Here is a 24,650-nt window from a genome sequence, read left to right on the forward strand (position 1 = left end):
GAGAGCTGTACATTAACTACTCACACAATAATTGAGGATTATCCAGTTTCTTTGTATTTCCTATTTCTAAGAGGTTTTACTTATTATAATTGTTTTATAGTGCATACAAGTTAGTGAGTGTTATTTCTTTGTGAATTACTCCTTTTTATTAAAAAATCCCTTTTTTAATGTTCTTGGAATTGAATTTTTCTTTGCCTGATAGTAATATATATTATCACCCTTACTTTGTGTTGCACTTACCTGGTATATTTTTGCTTTATTCTTTTTATTTAAGCTTCTTTTGTCATTTTAATTTAGGCGTGCCTCTTGTGAGCATAATATAGATGAATTTTACGTTTTAATTTTTACTTAATATGAGGATTTCTGTTTTTAAATGAAAGAATTTAAACCTTTCACTTTCATTATAATAAAGAATATACCTTTTTGAGTACCTCCATCTTATTTTATGGTTTCTGTGTGCTATTTATGTGTTGTATATGCAGTCATGCATTGCTTAACGTCCAAGATAAGTTCTGTGAAACGGGATGTTATGTGATTTGGATGTTGTACACCATATTATATACTGTATAGAGTTCCTCGTGAGGTGTGGCTTGTGGAAACAATCTTTGGTTCAGGCAGAGAGCTCACCCTGCACATCGAATGTATGTCACAGAGCATTCTCTGAGTGAGTCAGTTGGACCCCAAAGGCAAGGCCGAAATCTTCATATTTGGGCGACCTTACTACGGAAGGACGTAGCCAAGACGGAAAACCTGGTGACGTAGTGGTTAAGAGCTACAGCTGCTAACCAAAATGTCAGCAGTCTGAATCTACCAGGCGCTCCTTGGAAACTCTATAGGGCAGTTCTTGTCTGTCCTACAGGGTCACCATGGGTCGAAATTGACTTGACAGCAATGGGTTTGGTTTTGTTTGGTTATAGATGATTGTGAATTTGGTCAAATACCACCACCAGCACTGGGTACAGAGTTCAGAGAAGGGCCCTACCCTGAAGGCCAGCACCCAGCAGGATTCAGAGGCAGCCCAGGAGGCCAGGACACTGCCCCAGAGGTGGATTATCCAATAGACAAGGTAAGCATGGTACTTACCTTGCTTACCAGATCACCTGTAGTAACAATTTCACAGGGGTTTCACCACATCGTTGATGAGGAGTAAATGGATTTAATTAGCTCTAGTTCAACATTTTCAACATTAGGTCACATTTGTGGTCATCTTTGACGTGGTGAAACCCATGTGAAATTGTTCACTACAGATTAATAAGTAAGCACAAGTAAGCTTGTGCTTACCTTGATTACTGGGTTATCCGCCCCTGTCAGGGATTGTAAATTTGAAAAGAGGCTTTGATTCTGTAGGAAGGTGCTATGGGATGCTAGCCCTACCTACGAGATGCAGAATCTTTGAAGTGGTGAGAAAATGTTGAACTGCTCACTACAGATGATGTGGTAATCAAGGCAGACACCGTATTTACCTTGCCTGTTGGACAATTCGTCCCTGGCTGGCAATCAGCATGTTCTTCACACTGCCTTGGAGGCCAGCACCAGCAGGCTCCAGAGGCACCCCAGGAGGCCGGCACTCAGCAGGTTCCTGACACAGCACAGGCCTGGGTTACCAAGCTTTGAAAGCAGTTCATGCTCAGGGGCGGGAGCCATGCAGAGGTTAAAGCGGAAGCCCTTTCTTGAGTCCTGTTCTTATAGGTCCTGCTTCTACCCTCTGGGTTAAGAATGATGGGGTGAGTTTTTTTTCCTTTTCCCGTGTTACATGTTTGCAAACACGAATTTAAAGAGTTCTAATAAAGAATCAAATTAAATACATATATATATATTTACACACACACAACCACAGACGTATATGCAGTCAGACATTGCCTGAACAGCTGGTATGTGGCGCGTGACTGTATGTGTGTATTTAACTGCTCATAAAAGAAATGTAGACACACACAGATATACATGCATACATTAGAAAATGCAGAAAACTCAAAGATAGTAAAAATGTCCCATAATTTTATTACTAAATCTTATTGTTGACTTGCATATGGGTGTTTTTACTTCCATGTCTTCTTTCATTTTTTTTTTACTTTTTTCAAGAACATTTTTATTGAGATATAATTCACATATCATACAATTCACTCAAAGTGTATACTTCAGTGGTTTTTAGTATATTCAGAGTTGTGCAGCCATTACTACAATCAATATGAAACATTTTCGTCACTCCGAAATACCAATTAGCAGTCATTCCACACATTCCATACTAGGCAACCACTATTCTGCTTTGTCTCTATAGATTCATCTATTATGGACATTTCATATAAATAGCATCATGTAATATATTGTCTTTGGTGACTGACTGACTTAACAGCATCACCTGTATAAGGTTCATCCTTGCAGCATGTATCCATACTTCATTTCTTCATATTGTCAAATAATATTCCATCGTACATATGCAACATTTTGTTTAACCACTCATCAGTTAATGAACACTGGGGTTGTTCCCACTTCTTATGAATAATGCTGCTATGAACATTTGTGTACAGGTACTTGCATAGATGTATATTTTCATTTGTCTTGGGAGAGAAATTCCTAGAAGGGGAATTGCTGGTACGTATTTTTTTATGGTAAGTCTAACACTTCGAGAAACAGCTAAACTCTTTCCCAGAGTAGCTGTACTTTTTACATCCCCACTAGCAGTGTATGAGAATTGCAGTTTCTCCATATCCTGATCAACACTTGATATTATATGTACTTTTGATTGAAGCCATCATAGTGGACACAATGCCTAGGGGACACTGAGCTTCTAGCTAAGAGTGATGGAAAAATTTGGGAGCAGTGAATGGTGATGGGTGAACAACATGACACACATATCCAGTGTCACTAAACTGTACATGTGATAATTGTTGACATAATAAAAACTTTTTTGTTGCTTATGTATTTACCACAATTAAAAAATAATAATAATAAAAAAGCCATCATAGTGGGTGTGAAGTGGCTGCTCATTGTGGGTTTTTTTCTCTAAGTTTTATCTGTTTTGTTGTTATTGAAAATACACACAGCAAAATATACACCAATAGTTTCTGTATGTACAATTTAGTGACATTGATTACATTCTTTGAGTTGTGCAACCATTCTCACCCTTTTTTTCTGAGTTGTTCTTCCCTCATTAACATAAATTCACTGCCCCCAAGGTTCCTTTGTAATGTTCTGAGTTGCCATTGTCAATTGATCCCATATACCATATTTTATGCAAAAAACGCGTGCCCTCTGTGTCCATCCATTGGCCGTGCCCCCTCCCCACGAGGCTCCCTCACAGGCACACCACACCATTTTTTTTTACAGCAACATGTAGAAAAAGATTAACATGGAAGTGCCTTTGAGGGCATCCCACGGGGCAAGGGTGCAGCTGGCAAACAAATGCAGAAAGCGCATGTCATTCTTGAGAAAACACAATAGATAGTTCTTAAAAGAGCATAATTAAAAACTTCTGTTCATCAGAAGACTTTACAAAAAAAGTGAAAAGACAAGCTACCAACTGGGAGAATATCTTCGGAGACCGTATATCCTACAAGAATCTAATACGCAAAATATATATAAAACTTCAACAATTTAACAACAAAAAGAGAACCCAATCATAAAATGGACAAAGGACTTGCATAGACATTTCACTGAAGAGGACATTCAGTTGGCCACCAAAATCATGAAAAGATGCTCAGCATCATCAGCCATCAGAGAGATGCAAACCAAAACCACAATGAGATACCATTTCACTCCCACTAGGATGGCTAGTATTAAAAAAAAAAAAAAAAAGTTAGGATATGGGGAAATTTATACCCTTATCCATTGCTGGTGGGAGTGCAAAATGGTGCAGCCATTGAAAACAGTGTGGCAGTTCCTCAAAATACTAAAAATAGAACTACCATATGACCCAGCAATTCTACTCCTAGATATGTACCCAAAAGACTTGCAAGCAGAGACTCAAAAAGAGACTTGTATGCCAGTGTTCATTGCAGCACTATTGCCAAAACATGGAATTAATCTAAATGCCCACCAGCAGATGAATGGATAAACAAAATATGGTACATGCATACAATGAAATACTACTCAGCCAGAAGGAGAAATAAAGTCTTGATACATGCTATAATTGTGTAGTGCCTGAGGTTTTAAAAGCTTGTAAGCAGCCATCCAGGGCACAACGGTTGGTCTCCAGTCACCTGGAGCAACAAAGGAAGGAGAGTCAGGGATAGGAGGAGGCTATAGAATGTGTGGCTGATTGCCTCCATGAACTATTGCCTCCTTTGCCATGAGACCAGAACTGGATGGTGCCTGGCTACCATTAGTGAACATTTTGATCAAAGATTACACAGCCGAATCCTGATCAAAAGGGGGAAAATGTTGAACAGAATTTCAAATTATTACAGACTGTAAACTTTCTGGAGCCATGGAGGGTGGATGAACCCTAGAAACTGTTGCCCTAAGATAATCTTTAAGCCTTAAACCAAAAATATCTCCTGATGTAATCTTAGAAGAATAGTTTACATTAAAGCAAAACAGAAGTATTTAAAAAAAAATGAAAAGTCCCCCTTCCCAAAGATATTCACTGCTGAAAGTTTTGTGTATATCTTTCTATATTTTTTCTATGCATTTACTTATCACACTATATATTATATATGAATGTGTATGTATATATGTGTGTATATATATCTTTCTTTTACATAAGTAGAATAATATACATATTGCTCTATGACTTGCTTTTTTGGGCCTAGCAATATATCTTGGAAATGTAGAGATCTTTTCATAACAAAGCATGTAGAGAGGCCCTTATTTTTAACAGCTATGTATTATTCCATAGAACAGATGCATCAGAATTGATGGATATTTAGGTAGTTTTCAGGGTTTTTGTTGTTTGTTTCCCTTCTTTCTTTTTTTTTCCTTGCCCCTGGGCAGGTGTGCCCATTTAGTCTCATTTTGTTTTATGGGCCTGTCTAATCTTTGGCTGAAGAGCGAACCTCAGGAGTGACTTCATTACTGAGCTATAAGGGTGTCCAGGGTTTCTCCAGTCTCTGTTAGACTGGTAAGTCTGGTCTTTTTGTGTGTGTGTGTGTGTGTGAATTTGAACTTTGTTGTACGTTTATCTCCAGCTCTGTCCAGGACCCTCTGTTGTGACCCCTGTCAGGGCAGTCAGTGGTGGTAGCTGGGCATCATCTAGTTGTGCTGGACTCAGTCTGGTGGAGGCTGTGGTAGTTGTGGTCCATTAGTCCTTCCCTTGTGTCTTTGGTTTTTTTCTTTCTCCCTTACTCCAGACTGAGTGGTATCAGTGGTGTATCTTAAATGGGCACTCACAAGCTTTCAAGACCCCAGACACTACTCACCAAAGTAGAATGTAGAACATTTTCTTTATAAACTATATTATGCTAATAGAGCTAGATGCTCTCTGAGACAAGTCCCCAGAGCCCTCTGCCCAGTAATTGGGTCCCTCAGGGAGTTTGGATGTGTCTATAGAGTTTCCGGAAAACCTGGTGGCATAGTGATTAAGTGCTATGGCTGCTAACCAAAAGGTTGGCAGTTCGAATCCACCAGGTGCTCCTTGGAAGCTTTCCAGGACAGTTCTGCTCTGTCCTATAGGATCGCCATGAGTTGGAATCAACTCAATGGCAGTGGGTTTCGGTTTGATAGAGCTTCCATGACATTGCCTTGGACAAGTTGTGCTGGCTTCCCCAGTATTGTGTACCATCTTACCCTTCACCAAAGTTAACAGTTACCTATTGTCTATTTAGTGTTTTTCCCTTCCACCTCTCCCCTGCCTCATAACCATCAAAGACTGTTTCTTTTTGTGTGTAAACCTTTTCATGAGTTTTTATAGTAGTGGTCTCATACAATAGTTGTCCTTTTGCGACTGATTTATTTCACTCAGCGTTAACACCCTCCAGATTCATCCATGTTGTGAGATGCTTCGCAGATTCATCATTGTTTTTTATCGTTATGTAGTATTCTATTGTGTGTATTTACCACAGTTTGTTTATCCATTTGTCTGTTGATGGGCACCTAGGTTGTTTCCATCTTTTTGCTATTGTGAACAATGCTACAGTGAACATGGGTGTGCATATGTCTATTCTTGTGATGGCTCTTATTTTTCTAGAATATATTCCTAGGAGTGGGATTGCTGGATCATGTGGTATTTCTATTTCTAGCTTTTTAAGGAAGTGCCACATTGTTTTCCAAAATGGTTGTACCGTTTTGCATTCTCATCAGCTGTGCGTGAGAGTTCGAGTTTCCGTTCAGCCTCTCCAGCATTTGTTATTTTCTGTTTCCTTGATTCGTGCCAGTAGTGTTGGGGTGAGATGGTATCTCATTGTGGTTTTGTTTCACATTTCTCTAATAGCTAGTGATTGCAAGCATCTCTTCATGTATCTGCTAGTCATTCAAATAATTTCTTTGGTGAAGTGCCTGTTCATATCCTTTGCCATTTTTAAATTGAATTATTTGCTTTTTGTTGTGTGTTGAGGTGTTGGATTTTCCTGTAGACTTTAGAGATTACACCTTTGTCTGATTTGTCATAGCTGAAAATTTTTTCCCAGTCTCTACATTCTCTTTTTACTCTTTTGGTGAAGTCTTTTGATGAGCATATGTGTTTAATTTTTAGAAGATTCCAGTTATCTAGCTTATTATGTTCTGGTGTTTGTGTGTGGTTAGTTATGGTTTGTATCCTGTTAATGCCATGTATCATGGCCTCCAGCATTGGCCCTATTTTTTCTTCTATGACCTTTACAGTTTTTGGTTTTATATTTATTTAGGTCTGTGATCCATTTGGAAACCCTGGTAGCGTAGTGGTTAAGTGCTATGGCTGCTAACCAAAGAGTCGGCAGTTCGAATCTGCCAGGCGCTCCTTGGAAACTCTATGGGGCAGTTCTACTCTGTCCTGTAGGGTCACTATGAGTCGGAATTGACTCGACGGCACTGGGTTTGGTTTTTGGTTTTATGATCCATTTTGAATTAGTCTTTATGTATGGTGTGAGGATGGGTCCTGTTTCATTTTTTTGTGGTTAAACATCCACTTTTGCCAGCACCATTTATTCAAAAAACTGTCTTTTCCCCATTTGATGGACTTTGGTACTTTGTCGGAGATCAGGTGACCATAGGTGGATAGATTTACTTCTGGGTTCTCGATTCTGTTCTGTTGATCAATGTGTCTGTCATTGTATCAGTACCAGGCTGTTTTGACTACCGTAGCTGTATAGTAGATACTGAGGCCAGGTAGTGCAAGTCCGCGTACTCTATTTGTCTTTTTCAGTAGTGCTTTATGTATCCAGGGCCTCTGTCCTCTCCACATAAAGTTAATGATTAGTTTTCTATCTCTTTAAAGAATGCTGTTGATATTTGGATTGGAATTGCGTTGTATTTGTAAATTGCTTTGGATAGAATTGACATTTTCACAATGTTGAGTCTACCTATCCACGAGTATGGTATGTTTTTCCATTTATGTAGGTCTCTTTTGATTTCTTGCAGTAGTGTTTTGTAGTTTTCTTTGTATAGGTCTTTTACATCCCTGGTTAGATTCATTCCTAAGTATTTTATTTTCTTAGTGGCTATTATAAATGATACCGTTTTACTGATTTTCTTTTCATAGTTCTGTATTGGTGTATAGGAATCCAACTGATTTTTGTGTGTTTATTTTGTATTGTGCTACTCTGCTGAATCTTTCTATTAGTTCCAGTAGTTTTCTTGTGAAGCGTTTTGGGTTTTCTGTGTATAGTATCATATTGTCTGCAAATCAGGACAGTTTTACTTCTTCTTCAACCAATTTGGAAGCCCTTTATTTCTTTTTCTTGCCTTATTACTCTAGCTAGGACTTCCAGCAGAATGTTAAATAGGAGTGGTGATAAAGGGCATTCTTGTTGTTTTTTGTTATGACAAACAAGTTGTGTTCAGAACATCTTGTACCCATATTTTTGGTCCCATTTCCCAGGATTTTTATACTGGGGAGATTCTTATTAGTGAAATTGCTGTTTTAAATAATTTTGTTGTTGTTAGTTTCTGTCGAGTCAATTCCAACCGTGGCGACCCCATGTGTGTAGAGTAGAACTGCTCCATAGGTTTTCAAGGTGTTGACCTTTTAGAAGTAGACCACCACGCCTGTCTTCCAAGGCACTTCTGGGTGGGTTGGAACTGCTAATCTTTCAGCTAATAGTCAAACTTGACCATTTGCACCACAAAAATAAAAAACCAAATCCGTTGCTGTCAAGCCTGTTCCAACTCACGGTGACCCTAGATGACAGAATAAAACTGCCCCATAGAGTTTACAAGGAGTGGCTGGTGGATTCACACTGCCGACCTTTTGGTTAGCAGCTGAGCTCTTAACCACTGCACCACATACATTAAAAATTTGTAAAGATAGTGCAAATTTCTCTCCAAAAAGTATATGCTAGTTTACTTTCCTACTGTGTATGAAATTTCCTTTGAGGTTTTTGGGAAACATTTTGATAAAACATGAAGGTTTTCTTTTCCAAGATTGAGTGTTACCAGTTTTTCAAACCTTTTGCCTATCTGATGGGCAAAAAAATGGTATCTTTTTATTTCAATTTTGTATTATGTAAATTCTTCCCTTTTCCTATCTTTGATGGATTGATGAAGTTTTCTTTGACCATTTTGCATTCCCATCAGTAATGGATGAGGGTTCCAATTTCATCACATTCCTAACCAACGCCTGCTTGAGTTTTAATACATCTTAGTATTGTCGTATTGATAAACTCACAAATATGGTCCACTTAATCCCTGTTCAGACAAGACAGCTATTGCAGACACAGTGCGCCTTTTTCTAACAAAATGAAAAACATCATATCTAGTTATTTGAACTCGAGGGCACTGGGTAGTTATTTGGAAGTTCTGCCTACATTCTATCTCTATTCTACTCGTATGTAAAACTTTTAACAAACATATTTGAAGCTTTATTTTCCTACTGAAATCAAGAATTTAAAAGTAACCTTATCTGTTCCATCCTCAGTAAAATAAAACTTTTATATATAAATATATGTATATATGTACACAGATGCTTGAGTGTGTGTGTTTGTACACACACACACACATACAGTACATTTCTTCTTTTCCAACTTTTGGAAATTTGGGTTTCAGAGTATTAACAATCTTTTTTCTTATAAAATGCCTCATCCATTTATAAAATCCTATCTAACGTGTTACCTTATACCTCAAAACCATATTATCAGCAGTTATGTGGGTTTAGCTTTAAAATAACTTTTACTGGTTTCATTTATCACAGCTATTTCTTGGTACTGTATTTTTATGCAAATAACAGGTACCTTCTACTTTGTTTGCCAACCAGGCCCTACCCCCACGAGTTATTTTCGTAAGTGTACTATGCTAATTTTTTTTCACAGCAACATGTAAAACAAATTGGCATAGTGGCACTTATTAAAATACCTCCTGAGGAGAGAGCATGGTTGGCAAACAAATGTAGAAGGCAGGTAAAATACGGGAAGTCTTTTCCTACCTTCAGCTTTATATTCTGATTCAATTTTTAAGGAATAGAATGTTCAGAATCAGGACAGGGTGGTATACTTTCTGAGTGTTTTCATGTCTTTTTATGAACACTTTTGATTAAAAAAAAAAAAAACTTTTTTTTTTTTTTTTTAGTTATTGCGAAATTGCTTTCCAGAAAGTTTGGGCTGATTTACCTTCCATCTGTATTTTCCATTTCTCCATGTCCTCTTTCTTCAATACTGAGTATTTTCATTCTTTTTAATAGCTGTTAGCCTTATATGTGAAACCTTGTATCTCTTATTGAAACCTCGTATCTCATTAATGTTTTAATGTGTGTTTAATTATTAGTGAGTTTAAATTTTTTAATATCGTTATTGAACTATATGACTATGGTAATAAAACCTATTGCCGTGGAGTCGATTTGGACGCATAGTGAACCTATAAGACAGAGTAGAACTGCCCCGGAGGGTTTCCAAGGATGTAATCTTTACTGAAGCCAACTGCCACATCTTTCTTCTGCAGAGCAGCTGGTGAGTTCGAACTGCTGACCTAAAAATGAAAGAAGAGCTGCATGTGTCCAGTGACCAATTCAGTCCCCACACTAGCAGAAAGTTAGTGTAGAACCCAGTGCAAAGACCACAAATGAACTCCAGAAATATTACTCCACCTTTTGGAGATGACAGTTGAATTGTCTTTTTATTTTATTTATTTTATTTTAAAAAATGTAAGTACTGAAATATGTAACTGCTGATTTGAAGAATTTAAAAGGCTTGTGGATAACAGTGAAGTGGACTACACATACTTCTTCCAGCTGCTGCTGTTCACAACACTTTTGACAGTTAAAATACATCACACATTCTCTTGTCCTTTTAGTATAAACATTTACTGTTTTAAGTGGACTATAGACTCAAACCAAAATAGAAGGATGCAGACTGATATTTCAGAGGTGAAGCTAAGCACTAGACTAAATTAAATAAAAGTAATTTGCAATCTAACTCATAGTTACATATTGTATATTATAGTGTGTTTGTCCCTGGGAAAGATTAAACAGAGGGCTTTCATTGCTTGCTGTATTTTTACAACCTGTTACCAGAAGGGAATTTCATATAGAACAGGCAAAATTCTGAATTAGAATTAATTTAGAAAAAAATGGCAGAAGTTTAAGATAAAGGAAACTTCCTTGGTGTTTATTTTCTCCTGGGCTTAAGCATTGTCTAAAAGTCAAGAAAACAATGCTGTATCTAGTTTTTTTGTTGGTTTCCCAGGAAAAAAATTTGGCCTTACTTTGTCTTTACATCAGCATCTGGTTCAAGCCTTTACCTTCAACTGTTAAAGTTTCTTTCAAATTGTGTTGTATTTGAAGTCTAAGAACCTTCAGAATGACCCACTTTTGAATCCTGGGCCTACTTCTGGGCTGGCTTGATCAATTTTTTTAATATGGATATGAAATTTTACTCAAAGTCTCAATAGTTAAAAATGTGGTAGTTTATAGAATAACACAATGTATAGCAAAGTCTGGTGTCCTTGAAGTTAGTTTTACTCTGAAAGGAAAAATGACAAATGAAAACAGATTCAAGTTTGTTCAGTTTCCTGTTTTGGTAAAAATTTTCCTGCACAACACGTAAATTCATTAAACTCCTTTCCTGGTGACAATGCTTCATTAAGTTACCTTAGTAAGTATTCAGGAGATTTTTATCTCATGAGTCATAAAGTTCTTTTATTCCCCAAAGAATTTCCTGTGTCTGACTGGAATTTCATGTCTTTGTAGTTTTAGCGGGCTCCTTGAAGCAGTTACTTTCTAAATGGCTTTGTTCTCGAGGTCTGCATATAATACCTGGGGAGCCAGGTCATAGATTGACTCCTGTTTTTCAGGAAAACGGGAAAAATTAATCTCCATCCCTGCCTTAGTCCTAGTAATTTTACTCAGAAATTTTCTTAAACTTTTTAACCTCTTCCTCTCATGACAGAGATGTTTTCACTTGCTGCCTATGCAGTTCCCAGCATTAATCTTTTTGTGCCTGCTTTGGCCTGTTTTTGTCTATTTCTGTGAATATACCCCAGTGACTTGATGTTGGTGTGTTGCTTGCCTGTCCCATCAGGTTTTCATCACTCATTTGGTTTTCACTTGGTATAAAGGAAAAGGAGATAGAGTTACAAATATATTGGACCATTTAGCAATTGATGAGAAATGCCTTTGGATACCCTTTTCCTTCTTCTTTTTTTTTTTTTTAGTTGTTTTTGGAGAAGGTGAAAGTCAGGTTATAGTGGAAACCCAGAACCCTTCTGTGTTCCCGTTTGAAAGGTGCAGTGAAGTGAAGATGATACTTTTTGACATGTGAGTTTCAAGAAATTTTTAGTGATTATTATTGATACACACTTCGCTTATGTGAAAAGCGTCATCTGCATGTTTGCGTCTTTGTGTGTTTAAAAAGGTAATACCTAACTGCGTTCTGTTAATAAACGGCAACTGAGCGTGCACAGAAGAGAAGACGTCTAAGTCTTGGTAATGCTATTCGGTGAGATTCATCTAGCATGGAACAAACAAACAAAGAAATGAGGATAACAGTACAATGGCACCAACAAATTATTCAGAAGTTGATTACTTGAAAATCTTTTACAAGACTTCAGTATGTTTAGTGTCTTTAAGGACAAATCTAAAATTTTACCCAAAGGCTAAGGAATTATGTAATATTTATATAATGGCTACCTTCTCTTTTTTCAGCACAGGGATCTTTAAAATTTTAAATCATTGAGAGAATGGGTTCTATTTATCTATCACCAACGAATATATTTACTAGGTTAATGTTTTCCTTGGTTGATTAGTATATTATTTATTTTGAGAATAAAGAAAAATCAATGCAATAATTACTTAATACAGAAAATACAAGTCCTTGGAATGCAGCACACATTATCATTGCATAATCTATATCCATAGGCTGTTTATAACAAGCTGAAATGTTAGACCCATGAGAAAAGAATCAGATTCTGGCACAGGACAGATGAATGGATTCCAAAATAAGAATAAATAAATAAATAAATAAATAAATAAATAAATAAATAAATAAATAAATAAATAAATAAATAAAAGCTTCATGGTTCCACTGCAAAGTAAGAGTTGAAATGGGGGTTTATGAGCCAAATTTTAAAAGTTAATTCCCTTCTTTATTTGTATACTCCTCTAGCTCCTTAGATCCTGACTTAAATGAATTGACTCACCTTCTCAGCGGGTGAAGATAGACACAAAGATGCCTGGCACTGCAGTCTTCTTCCCACTCTTTTCCTCTGATGTGGCCCTCTTCAAATAGTTGTTTTACCTAACCAGCAGTTAGAGGCACATCTGTACCAGTCATTGATACCATAGTTCAAGCATGTTAGCTTAACTGCTGTGAGCATTTTGCTGGTGATGCTAGGACCATTAGTTTGATTCCCAATGTAAGCCAGTATTTTCACACAGTGAAAAAGGCCTTTCTCCAAGCATATATTGCTCCCCTGATTCTTTCTTACATAAATTTGAGAAAAAGTGGCTTGTGAATGTAAGAGTGACTCATTAAAAATGTATTCTCAAACAGTATAAACTGAGAAGAACACAAACTTTTGTGGTTACATGGGGGGGAGGGAGGGAGGGTGGGAGAGGGTTATTTACTGATTAGTTAGTAGATAAGAACTACTTTAGGTGAAGGGAAGGACAATACTCAATACATGGAAGGTCAGCTCAACTGGCCTGGACGAAAAGCAAAGAAGTTTCCGGGATAAACTGAATGCTTCAAAGGTCAATGGAGCAAGGGCGGGGGTTTGGGGACCATGGTTTAAGGGGACTTCTAAGTCAATTGGCAAAATAATTCTATTATGAAAACATTCTGCACCCCACTTTGAAGTGTGGTGTCTGGGGTCTTAAATGCTAACACGCGGCCATCTAAGATGCATCAATTGGTCTCAACCCACCTGGATCAAAGGAGAATGAAGAATACCAAGGTTACACGATAACTAGGAGCCCAAGAGACAGAAAGGGCCACATGAACCAGAGACTTACATCATCCTGAGACCAGAAGAACTAGATGGTGCCCGGCCACAATCGATGACTGCCCTGACAGGGAGCACAACAGAGAACCCCTGAGGGAGCAGGAGATCAGTGGGATGCAGACCCCAAATTCTCATAAAAAGACCAGACTTAATGGTCTGACTGAGACTAGAAGAACCCCGGCGGTCATGGTCCCCAAACCTTCTGTTGGCCCAGGACAGGAACCATTCCCGAAGCCAACTCATCAGACATGGAAGGGACTGGACAATGGGTTGGAGAGCGATGCTGATGAAGAGTGAGCTACTTGTATCAGGTGGACACTTGAGACTGTATTGGCATCTCCTGTCTGGAGAGGAGATGGGAGGGTAGAGAGTGTTAGAAACTGGCAAAACCATCACAAAAGGAGAGACTGGAAGGAGGGAGCGGGCTGACTCATTAGGGGGAGAGTAAGTGGGAGTATGGAGTAAGGTGTATATAAGCTTATATGTGACAGACTGATTTGATTTGTAAACTTTCACTTAAAGCACAATAAAAATTATTTTTAAAAAAAGTATCCTCAGGATCATTTCTATTTTTAACAACTTGGTATTCAAAAGATCTATTATTTATCTTCATTTTTAGTTCATAATAGTTATTTTCAAAAGTCCTACTTAAGAATTCTTTTCTTCAAACCATCACAAACCTGTTGCGGTTGAGTGTATTCCAAGTCATAACTACCCAACAGGACCGAGCAGAGCTACTCCATAGGGTTTCCAAGGCTGTAATCCAGATAAACTTTGGGATTTGCACATTGGGATTAGATCATTGTGATCCATGGGATTTTCATCGGCTGATTTTTTTGAAGTAGACGGCCAGGCCTTCCTAGTCCATCATAGTCTGGAAGCTCCACTGAATCCTATTCAGCATCATAGCAACATTCAAGACTTCACTCACAGACAAGTGGTGGCTGCTCTTGAGGTACATTGGCTGAGAGTCATACCTAGGTCTCTGACATGGGAAGTGAGAATTCTACCACTGAACCACCACTGCCCCCACATCCCCAACCCTCACACAGATGAGGGATCAAGTTTTAAGTATCTTGCCGGAAGTTTCATGGCTAATAGTAGTAGAGCCGGGAGATGATTCGTCGGAGAGAGCTTTGTGTCTGGGAGACCAATTGAATACTATCTAGATAGAAAATAGTGAGGCTACAAATATTGATGGTGGCTATGAAATGGAGAAGAGATGGAAATTAGATATAAGCTCCATAGTAATTAATGATTAAGTAAATATGGTGATACAACAGATGAGTTTTGAATATTGGTAACTGAAAGAATGGAGATGTTATCACCAGAGATGGGAAAATATATGTGAGTGAAATCTCTGATTTGCAACTTGGATCCAGTTATTATTTTTTATTTTTAATGAGAGGCAAAGAATGCTCGGCCACACTGTACCTTTCTGTTTAAAAATTTTTGTTGTTGCTTCTCAATCTTTTGACCAAAATCAAATCTACATTTAAAATGTTCTTATGTATTTCAAGACTACTTGGAATTTCCTCTTCAGCTTTGTCTTTGCCAGATGACATAATTCTTGCTACTAGTTTATTTACCATTTATATAAAACAAAAGTCAAACCCACTGTCATTGAGTCAATTCAGACTCAGCGACCGTAGAAGACAAAGTAGAACTGCCCCACAGGGTTTCCAAGGCTGTAATCTTTATGGAAGTAGACTTCGTATTTTTTTCCCATGGAGCAGCTGGTGGGTTTGAACTGTCAACCCTTCAGTTAGCAGCCAAGTGTTTAACCAGTGTACCACTAGGACTCTTTGTAGATAGGTCATGTTTTTTCAGCCCTTTTATTATATTTGTAATTGTCTTCTGAACCTTTTCCATTTTCTCCACATTATTTCTCTGGATATTAAATTCAAGTTTGGTCATAATAGTTCATCATAGTTATAGCCTGAGCAATACTGATTTTGGGTATAAGATGGTACATCAATGTTCTTAAAATGTATGCACCTATTTATTAAAACCAGTAGAGTGTCACGCTATACTGATGACCCAGGCTCCTGTTATTATGTTTCCTACAAAGCACTTCAAAAGATTTTGATAACATTTTGTGAAGGTTTCTAAGAAAATTGTGATAGATTTTCAGGCAACATCCCTCCTCCTTTGAGTGCTAAAGGGCTTGACACTCATTTCTGATAAGAAAGGAATTTTTGGAGATGTCAGTAAAAGAAAAGGCAGAGTTAAGTAACCCAAGGTCTATGAGCCCCTGAAGTTTTGGTGTATATATTTGGGTTAGTTTTTTTCTGGGGAAACGGTCTAGATATTTCATCCATTTCTTAATAATCCCCAGTAGCCACAGAAAGTAGATTTTTAAAAAAATTCAAGTTACAAAAGAAGAAACTGAGGCTCAGTGACATTGAATTACTTGCTAGAGAGTTCACAGCAAATGGCAGACCTGGAATTTGAACCTAGTTGTGTGTGTTTCATTTTTTAAATTAAACTCCAAATTTCATGCTCTGTCCAGTTAGTACATTCTACTTGAAAAAGTTGAATAGTCAAAAACTGTTATCCTAGGAAAATTCTTTATAATGAAGCCAGGTAGGATTAAGAAGTTTCAAAACACTGCCCATGTAATACTCAGGCATGGGCTTCAGATAGGAGTTCTTACCTTGGGTTCTTTGGAGAGATTTTAGAGAGTCCATAAATTTGAATGGAAAAAAATCCGTATTTATTTTCACTAACAGTAGTTTCTTTCAATTATGGACATTGATATCAGTGCACAGTAGTGTCTGTGGCTTTGTTGCCAATAGAAATCACAGATATTTTTATGTCATATTACAATTGTCACAGATATCTCAAAATAACATTTATAATCATGACAACTTCAAAATTACGGTAGTTATTATATCCACCATTATATCTTGTTATGTAATATTGGAATAAAGAAGCACATTTATTACTAGGGCACAAATTTGTTTTCTTCAGTATTTTGATAGCTTTATTTAAAGGCCGTTGTTTTTCTTTGTAGGCCCTTGTATTTTCTATACATGGGATTTATGCATTTAAAACCTTTTCATGACCCATGGTACCTACAGCAACCACATACTTTTTCCATCTCTGGGGTTTATTGGGAAGCTACACTCCCACAGACAGTACATCCTGTATGCAGGCAGAGACCTGTATTTAACAGTCTGAAATGGAAAAAATGGGTGTGTGCCACAAATTACTGTTTTTACAGGGCATTGTATGAGGTGGTGCTGAATCAATGTTTTTGGTAGGAAAAATATGGATTTTGATAAAAATTATTTGGAATACATATGTCCCTCTGGACGCTGGTGGTAAAATTTGGGGGACACATATGTCTCTGGACTCTGATGGTAGGATTGATGGGGTGAGGCAAGAAAAAAAAACATAGTACTTACCAAAAATTCAAACACATTCAAAGATTCAATATGCATTCCATTAATGAAAACACATGGTATCAACAAAAAATTCAAAGCAGAAAATAATTGGGTCTTGCAAAGGTTAAAAACATTATCTTGAGGGTTCTGTAGGCTTTACTAGGCTTCCTAATGGCCATGGAACAAAAAAGGTGAAACCCCCCTGCCTTGCATGTTATGTTATTATTTCATCATTTCCAGAGGTTCTTCATTAGTATGTGGAGCATGAGACACGTGGCTCAAGATTTTATACATACATCATTTATTGGAAAGTAAATTTACAAAAATCATTACTCATCTGGTTCAATGTCAACTTTCTAGCATTCAGGAAATGTTTGTAGCTTCTTATTGTTTTGTTTCTTTTCATCATTAGTCATAGTCTGTCATAGACTGACTCAACTTGACAGCTCTCTGGGTTGTCGCAGAGATGGTTTGGTGTAATGTTTAGGAGCAAGAGCTTTGGAGACAATCTTGGATTCACGTGCCAACTCCACCACTTAATAGTGCATAGTAAAGTGGCCTTTGATACATATTAAAGATACATAGTGATCTCTAAACCTCAGCCTCTTTACCTGTAAAATAGCAATAAATAGGGTTGATGTGAGATTTATATAGATAATTAATACAAAGCACTTAGCCCGACATCTAGCAAATAACAACACCAATAGCAATAACATTTTTTGGAGATGGTGTTGAATATGGCTTGCTATCCTTATACTCTCCATTCCAGTCTTTCTACCATTCTGAGCTAAATAAGGACAGGAATCTTGGCAGGGACCACTTGCATAAAGCTTTTACTCTTGTGGACTGAGGAGCCAAAGACCAGTGTCACAGAGCATGGCGGTGAGATTTTGAATGTGGCAGTACATGAGAAAAGCTTGACTTAAAGAGAATCATGGATTCCGGGAGTAAAGCGTAAAGTAGCCACTCATCTAAGAAGAAGCTAAACGTCTGAACTGAGTCTCCCTGTCCCTGAGAGGAATCCTGGAGATAGGGAAACTTTCTCTTATTCCCTGAGCAAGATCTTGCAGCTCCTGTATATCTGGACTTTCACCAAGACTGCCACCTTTCAGATTACTTTAGTAGCCGGTCCTGAGCCCAAGTGAGTCAACAAAGAAACATAACACATCTTAGGAATTTCAGCAGCCAGAGAAAGGATCTGTCAAAACAAATAGAGGATGATGAAATAGAAACTTCTAGAGGATTCAGATAACAACTAAACCAAAAAATAAAAGACAAGCGTGACAATACTGTTTGCTTGATCCAGTTATGCCTCATTGCTTTGTTCATGGCAGAGTGACTCCCTTCCCAGGTGATTAATAATTGATCTAAGCCAATCATAAAATTGTATTCCCTTTGTCAGTAATTGATTTAGATTTGACAGATTCCCCGTTCCTGCTCAATTGGATCTGAAGGAAAATCTGCTAGGAGGTTTTTGGTAAACCATTTTCCTCATTAATAAAGAGATACACTCCAGCTGAAATGCCCTCCTTTCACTGGATGTTGTCACATTTGCCTGTGGTGTCTGGAAATTGCTGCAGCCATTGTGTGGCCATGAGGGGAAACATCACTGATATTGTGAGGAGGGCAGAAAGGAAAATACATAATCCCTTAAGAGGTAGTTGTGCCACTGACTGACCGACAGTGGAACCACCTTAATATTTTTGTTTGGTGAGATAATAATTCCCTTATTGTTTAAACTACCTTTATTTGTATAATCTGTTTCTTGCAACTGAAATATCCTATCTGATACAATTAAGGGAATTCATGTCCAGCTCCCAGAAAGCTTTTTGGAGATTAAAAATATCACGATTTCCTGACTAAACAATTCAGTAAATGAATTAAAGGAAGCCACTGATGAGGCTAAAATTTGCTGACCCTAAGATCAATTGGAAGAAATATCTCAAAGCACAGAACAAAAATGCAGAGTCATAAATCATAAGGAGAAATTAAGAGACTTGGAAGATAAATCTAGGAGACTTAACATGCAAATAATAGATATTCCTGAAAAAAGAAAAAGGAACAGATAAGAGGCAACAAACAACAGAAAACATTTTTCCCCTTGAACTACGGAAAGACTTAAACCTATAGATTGAACAGATTAACAAAGTCCACGTAGGATTCATGAGAAAGTGTAGGCACCTAATAACCTGGCTTGATGACACTCCTGAACTTTAAACTTCAAAGTTATCTCTTCAAGACAGAAAGAAAATTTTATATGCTTTTGAACTTGCAATGGAAGAGTCAGGTTAGCGTTAGACTTCTCATTTGTAACCCTAGAAGCTGGAAGATGGGAGCATAACATCTGTAAATGGGGAAAGGGAGACAGAGAAGAAAATAAGAGCATTCTAAAAGCTTTATCCTATGTGGGTGGTAGGAAGGGGAAGCAGGAAAGAGAAGGTATAGCATCTTGATATGGGAGACAGTGGGCCTTTGTGGAGGAAATTGTATCTTATTTTCATATAATAGTAGATAATTCTGTGTTTTCAAGCATAGAGAAATGGAAAGTGACTTAATTGAATGAAGAACAGTAGAACATCTGATTTAATAAGGGGGAAAATAGAATAAACTGGAATTTACAAACAGCAGAAACAAGGGGAAATACACAACGTAAATAATAAACACAAAGTATGAAAAAAAATTTTTTTTTAAGATGGAAGGAAGATAGGTATGTCAATTGTTACATCAAATATGAATGGACTGAATTCTTCCTTTAGAAGACAGATTGTCAGAGATTGAATTAAAATCTAGCTATTTGCTGTTTATAAGAAACAAACTGAAAGTATAAAGAAAGTTTGATAAATAACACAGTAGGGCAAAGGATGTAAAAATGCAATCTCAGAAAAGCAAATTCAGATAGCCAACAAACATCAAGAGCCATTTACCTTCCTGGTAGTCAATACAATGCAAACTTTACTTAAATGAGTTAGTGGCAATAATTTGCTGGAAATTTTTAAAAGATGCACCATCTATTGTTGGTGGGGGTATGGAGGAAAAAGCATGCAACTATATTTTTTTTTTTTTGGAAAGCCATCTAGAAACATCTATTAAACTCAAAAATACATCTACCCTCTGGCCTAGCAATCCTATTGCAGGAATCTATCCCATAGGAAGGAAAATCCCATCGGATATAAGAGCATATGTTCAAGGAAGCTATTGCAGTATGTTTCATAGAGAAAAAAAAAAAAAACAGTTGGAAGCAAAATCATTCCTGTCAGTTGAGGAATAAGTTGTACAGTCTTTGGGTGGTACAAATGTTTAATGTGCTCAGCTGCTAACCAAAAGGTTGGAGGTTCAAGCCCACCCAGAGACAACTTGGAAGAAAGGCCAGGTGACCCACTTCCCAAAAAATCAGCCATTTGAATCCCTATGAAGCAGACTTCTACTCTGACACACAAATTGGAATCAACTTAACAGCAGTTGGTTTGCTAGAACATTTACATTTATGTGTATGTAGAGACTTAAGATTTTGTATGGCTGTAAGTACATGGACAGAATATGTGGTAGAACCCTTATTAGGTTGTTAACATAGGTTTCTTATGGGTTGGGAAAATGGGCCAAGAAAAAATGGAAGAAAAATGTTGCACTTAGAGTATATCTGATATATTCACATGTGTGCATTTGTATATAGAAAGAAATGCATATGTGACATTTTAAAAAAGCAACAGGAGCTAAGCAGCAAGGCATTTAAAAAATAGTAACATTAAGACATCTCAGAGGTCAGAAATCAAGGGCAATCAGGAACTGAGCAAAAAAGTAGAGATTAGTTGAGAGGTAAGAATTATTTTTGTGGGAGAGACATTACAAATAAAAATGCATAAAAATAAGAACTGTTAAAGATCAAAGAGCTATTATACTGTCTCTTGGCTTACACTTTAAGTCAGAGTCGATAATTTAAAAAAGTCTTTTATATGGCACCAGACGTTGGTAAATTTCCCTTAAGGGAGTTTTCCAATGTGGGAAATGTAAATTAGATTAATTGTTACCTAGGCTTTAGTACCATGATTTTGGCCACCATTTAATAATTACGTGGGAGACATTTTTTGTTGTTTTTTACACTGAAGGGAGGCCAAATATCTAAAGACTATATACTGCTGCAGTAATGTTATAGTGCTTTATGTTTATGGATGCTGACCAAGGCTTCCAAAATTTTATGTTATCCAAACTATAAAAGATCAGAGAAATTGCGTAAGTGCCCATGACCTGTTTCCAAGAGATCTTTTCCTACTGTAGTAATCCATGACTTATTATATAGTCTGGTCTAGTGACATAAGGAACAATAAATACTTGAGAGGTGATCTTTATCAAAAATATCTAAAGTCTATACAGTGATTTATTATGATATTATTTTCACAATTTTTAGTACTTTCTTCAGCCCTGATTTGCTTCACTTGTTCAGCAAATATTTATTTAGTGCCTACTCAGTACTGAGTGGCCATGTCTTGCACCTGTTAATTAATTATGTTTTTGTGGGGTTGTACAACTGACAGAGTGATTTGTCAACCTGTAGGTTGGAATATACTATGGCTGTACTTGGACCTTTACAGAATTTCACCTATTTTTTTCACGGAGGTTCAATGACAAAATATGTATGCAATAAAAACAAAACACAAACAAAAACAGCCCAAAACAAAAACCCATCGTCATCAGGTCAGTTCCAACTTATGGTGACCCCATCTGTTATAGAGTAGAACTGCTCCATGGGGTTTTCTTGGTTATGATCTTTAGAGAAGCAGATCACCAGTTCTTTCTTCCATGCCATCACTTGGTAGGTTTGAACTGCCAACCTTTAGGTTCATAGTCAAGCACAAACTGTACTACCCAGGGACCTTATGTGTTCAATACCACATTACTTTAGCCAGATTTATCCATCTAAAGTTCAACTCTTTTCAAGTGATGATGTCTTATTTTTAATGCATTAAGCTTGTCAGGGGTCAGAACAAAACTACTGAAACATTTTTAATCCTAGGTTTCCAGGATAACAAGAATGCATACAGAAAGTGTATTCAACCAAAATTTGTTGAATCAGGAGGAAAATAATTATCCCTGCTCTTATGGAGCTTACATTCTAGTTGGGGGAATGCAAATGATAGAAAAAAAACATAATAAATAAGTACATTATAAAAAAAAATTTTTTTTTTATAATGTACTTATTTATTATGTTTTTTATATTATAAAACCATAAGAATATGAAAAAGTAGAGCAAAGTAATATGATTGGGTGTTGGTGAAAGATTTCCCTAAAAGATTCTTAAAGGAAAGCATAGTTATCAGAGTATGCTTTTTTGATGTTGGTTGCTTCATGACTTCTTGATATAATTTATTAAAAATTCGTAATATATTAAAGAATGTACAGTGTTTGATAAATTACTCCAACTTTGCCATGTGTCTGTTTTGTCATGTAAACAACTCTAAAAAGTTATTTTGTTCTAAAATATATGTTTTAAATAGTTTTTGGAGCAATCCGTTTGAAAATGTTTTTTCAAGACGAGTTTTCAAAAATTTGAATTGTAGTAGATGAACTAAAATTTTACATATGATAAAAAGGTGATATAAACCAGTGAGGAATTATAGACGATCTATGAAAACAAGGAAATATTTTATTTCGGAATGTAGAACTTAAAAGTATGTAATAAAATGGAGATCCAGAAGTTCAGAGAAATTTCTCAAGAAAATGGAGAAAAACATGAGGAGAAAATTTAGATAAGTGAAAGAATTTTGCGAGTTTCCTGCCTCTTAGAAGAAACAGTCTTATATTTTCCTCAGGCACATGTATTTAGGAGAGGGATTATCCTGCAGTTTTTGATTAGTACCAACCAAACAATGTAAGTAATAGTTTGTCTGACATTCCCAAAGGATGCTCTGTAGTGAATAGACCTAATTCAAGCTGCAGTTCAATGGATTATTATTTCACTTTTAGTCTGGATTGCTTGTCGCTGAGAATAGAATCTACGTTTCTTTGAATTTTCCATCCTATTATTCCTCCTGGTGCTCTTAAGGTCAGTTAAGCACAGTAAATAATCTTCACTTAGCAAGCAGCCCAAATCACCATCTTCCTGTTCGATGTAGCTAATAAATTCTAAGCAAACTCCAAACTCCTTGTGGAGCTTCCTAATGGATGCCTCACCAGACTGAAGAGCTTTTGGAAGCAAAATAAAATAATCATCTAAAGTTGAATGTTTTAAGATCAAGGTTATGAGGTCAATACTAAATTTAAAATCAGTTTGAGAGACATTTTTTAATGGCACTTAGAAATTATGGCTAAAGGTCAGGCTGTTACATGTGATGTTGCTCAGATCCTTTGATGCTGAAGGTCTACAACTGACTTATATGTAAGATACATTTTTTAAAACATTAAGTGTGATTTAAAGTAGCAAGACACAGTGTTCAGGCCACCGAAAATAAAGTCCCCTTCCCAGTTTTTTAGTTGAAATAATTTGAGTTCAGTAATTTTATTGAATCTGAAAAAAAAAAATTAATAACACCTCTACAGAGGAAAATAGGGAAGCTGGCCCCTGTCAATTCCTGCTTAGGAGTTTCTGAGATATTTTGAGATTGCGAGAAAACTGTGGATAAAATCCATACAAATTAGAGATCTGTATGTTTGGATTCATTTAAAAATGCTGTGCAGGGCTCAAAGGAATTAGTAAAGGCTGCTGCAGTACAGCTACATTATTAATCTCCAAAGAGAATAGATACCAGATGTTCACACTGCCCAAAGGACACCTCAGTGTTCTTGACAGTCTTTAGTCATATTGTCCCTAAATAGATTCAAATGCCTAAAACGATTATGGGTGATAAGGCTATGTGGTTTCTACATCTGAAATTACTAATAATCACTTTGAAGAAATGCACTATTTTTGATAGGTAGGAAAAGTAACTGTATTACATTAAATTTGATATTTGGAAAACTTGCCTAAAGTAAAATAGTAGAAATTCTTCGCCTATTTTCTTTTCTTTCACTGGCCCAATGATAGTTATATCCAAACTAAGTGATTATCTTTTAATTAAGTCTGATTTTGTTGTTAAGTAATTGAAATATATTATGACATTTTCTTCAAGAAATAGTTCCATGTGCTATGTGTTGACAGTATAGTAGTAAACAAAGCAAATCATGGCTTTGTGGAGCTTAGTGAAAAACAGATATTAATTAAAAAAAAATTTACCTATATAAATATGTAACTACAGACCATTCTATGAAGAGAAAGTACTAGGTATTGTGAACATGTTTGACAGGGGAACCTGACTTAGAGTTAAAGCTTTGAATTCATTTATTGCACTATATTTATTGAGCACCTACTTTGTGTCAAAAAGGAAAAACAGATTACAATGGTTAATTTAAAGCATTATGCTCATGATTCTCATTTTGGTACACCAGAAGATGCTAGGAACAACTTAAAAGTATAAATAAATAAAAGATTAAGAAAACTAAAAACGAAAAAGATACTAGGGATGGAAAGTCTTTCAGACTTTCTGCCAGTGTAACTTCTGTTCAGTATTCTAAGGAGCATTTAAGTAATGCTTAACATTTTTTAGCATGTCTAAATATTTTCATAGTACTCATTTTATTGAAAAAAATTTATTGGAGAAGTTGATATTGTAACTTTTAAAATCCTTTAGAAAATAAAGAAAAGTGGGATGGGGGAGGACTACATCCAGAATCCAACTATCTCATGCAAATAATGTTATGTATGGCCCCCGGATACACTTTTAACTCAGTACTGAA

General features: G+C 36.5%; 1 protein-coding gene across 2 annotated transcripts in view; it reads left to right on the forward strand.

Annotated features, from left to right (window-relative positions):
• MSRB3 (methionine sulfoxide reductase B3) overlaps positions 1-24,650 on the forward strand; it is a 185,855-nt gene that overhangs the window by 138,876 nt on the left and 22,329 nt on the right. The window lies entirely within an intron of this gene.

The sequence above is a fragment of the Elephas maximus genome, chromosome 4, assembly GCF_024166365.1.
Source record: "Elephas maximus indicus isolate mEleMax1 chromosome 4, mEleMax1 primary haplotype, whole genome shotgun sequence".
NCBI classification, from domain to species: domain Eukaryota; kingdom Metazoa; phylum Chordata; class Mammalia; order Proboscidea; family Elephantidae; genus Elephas; species Elephas maximus.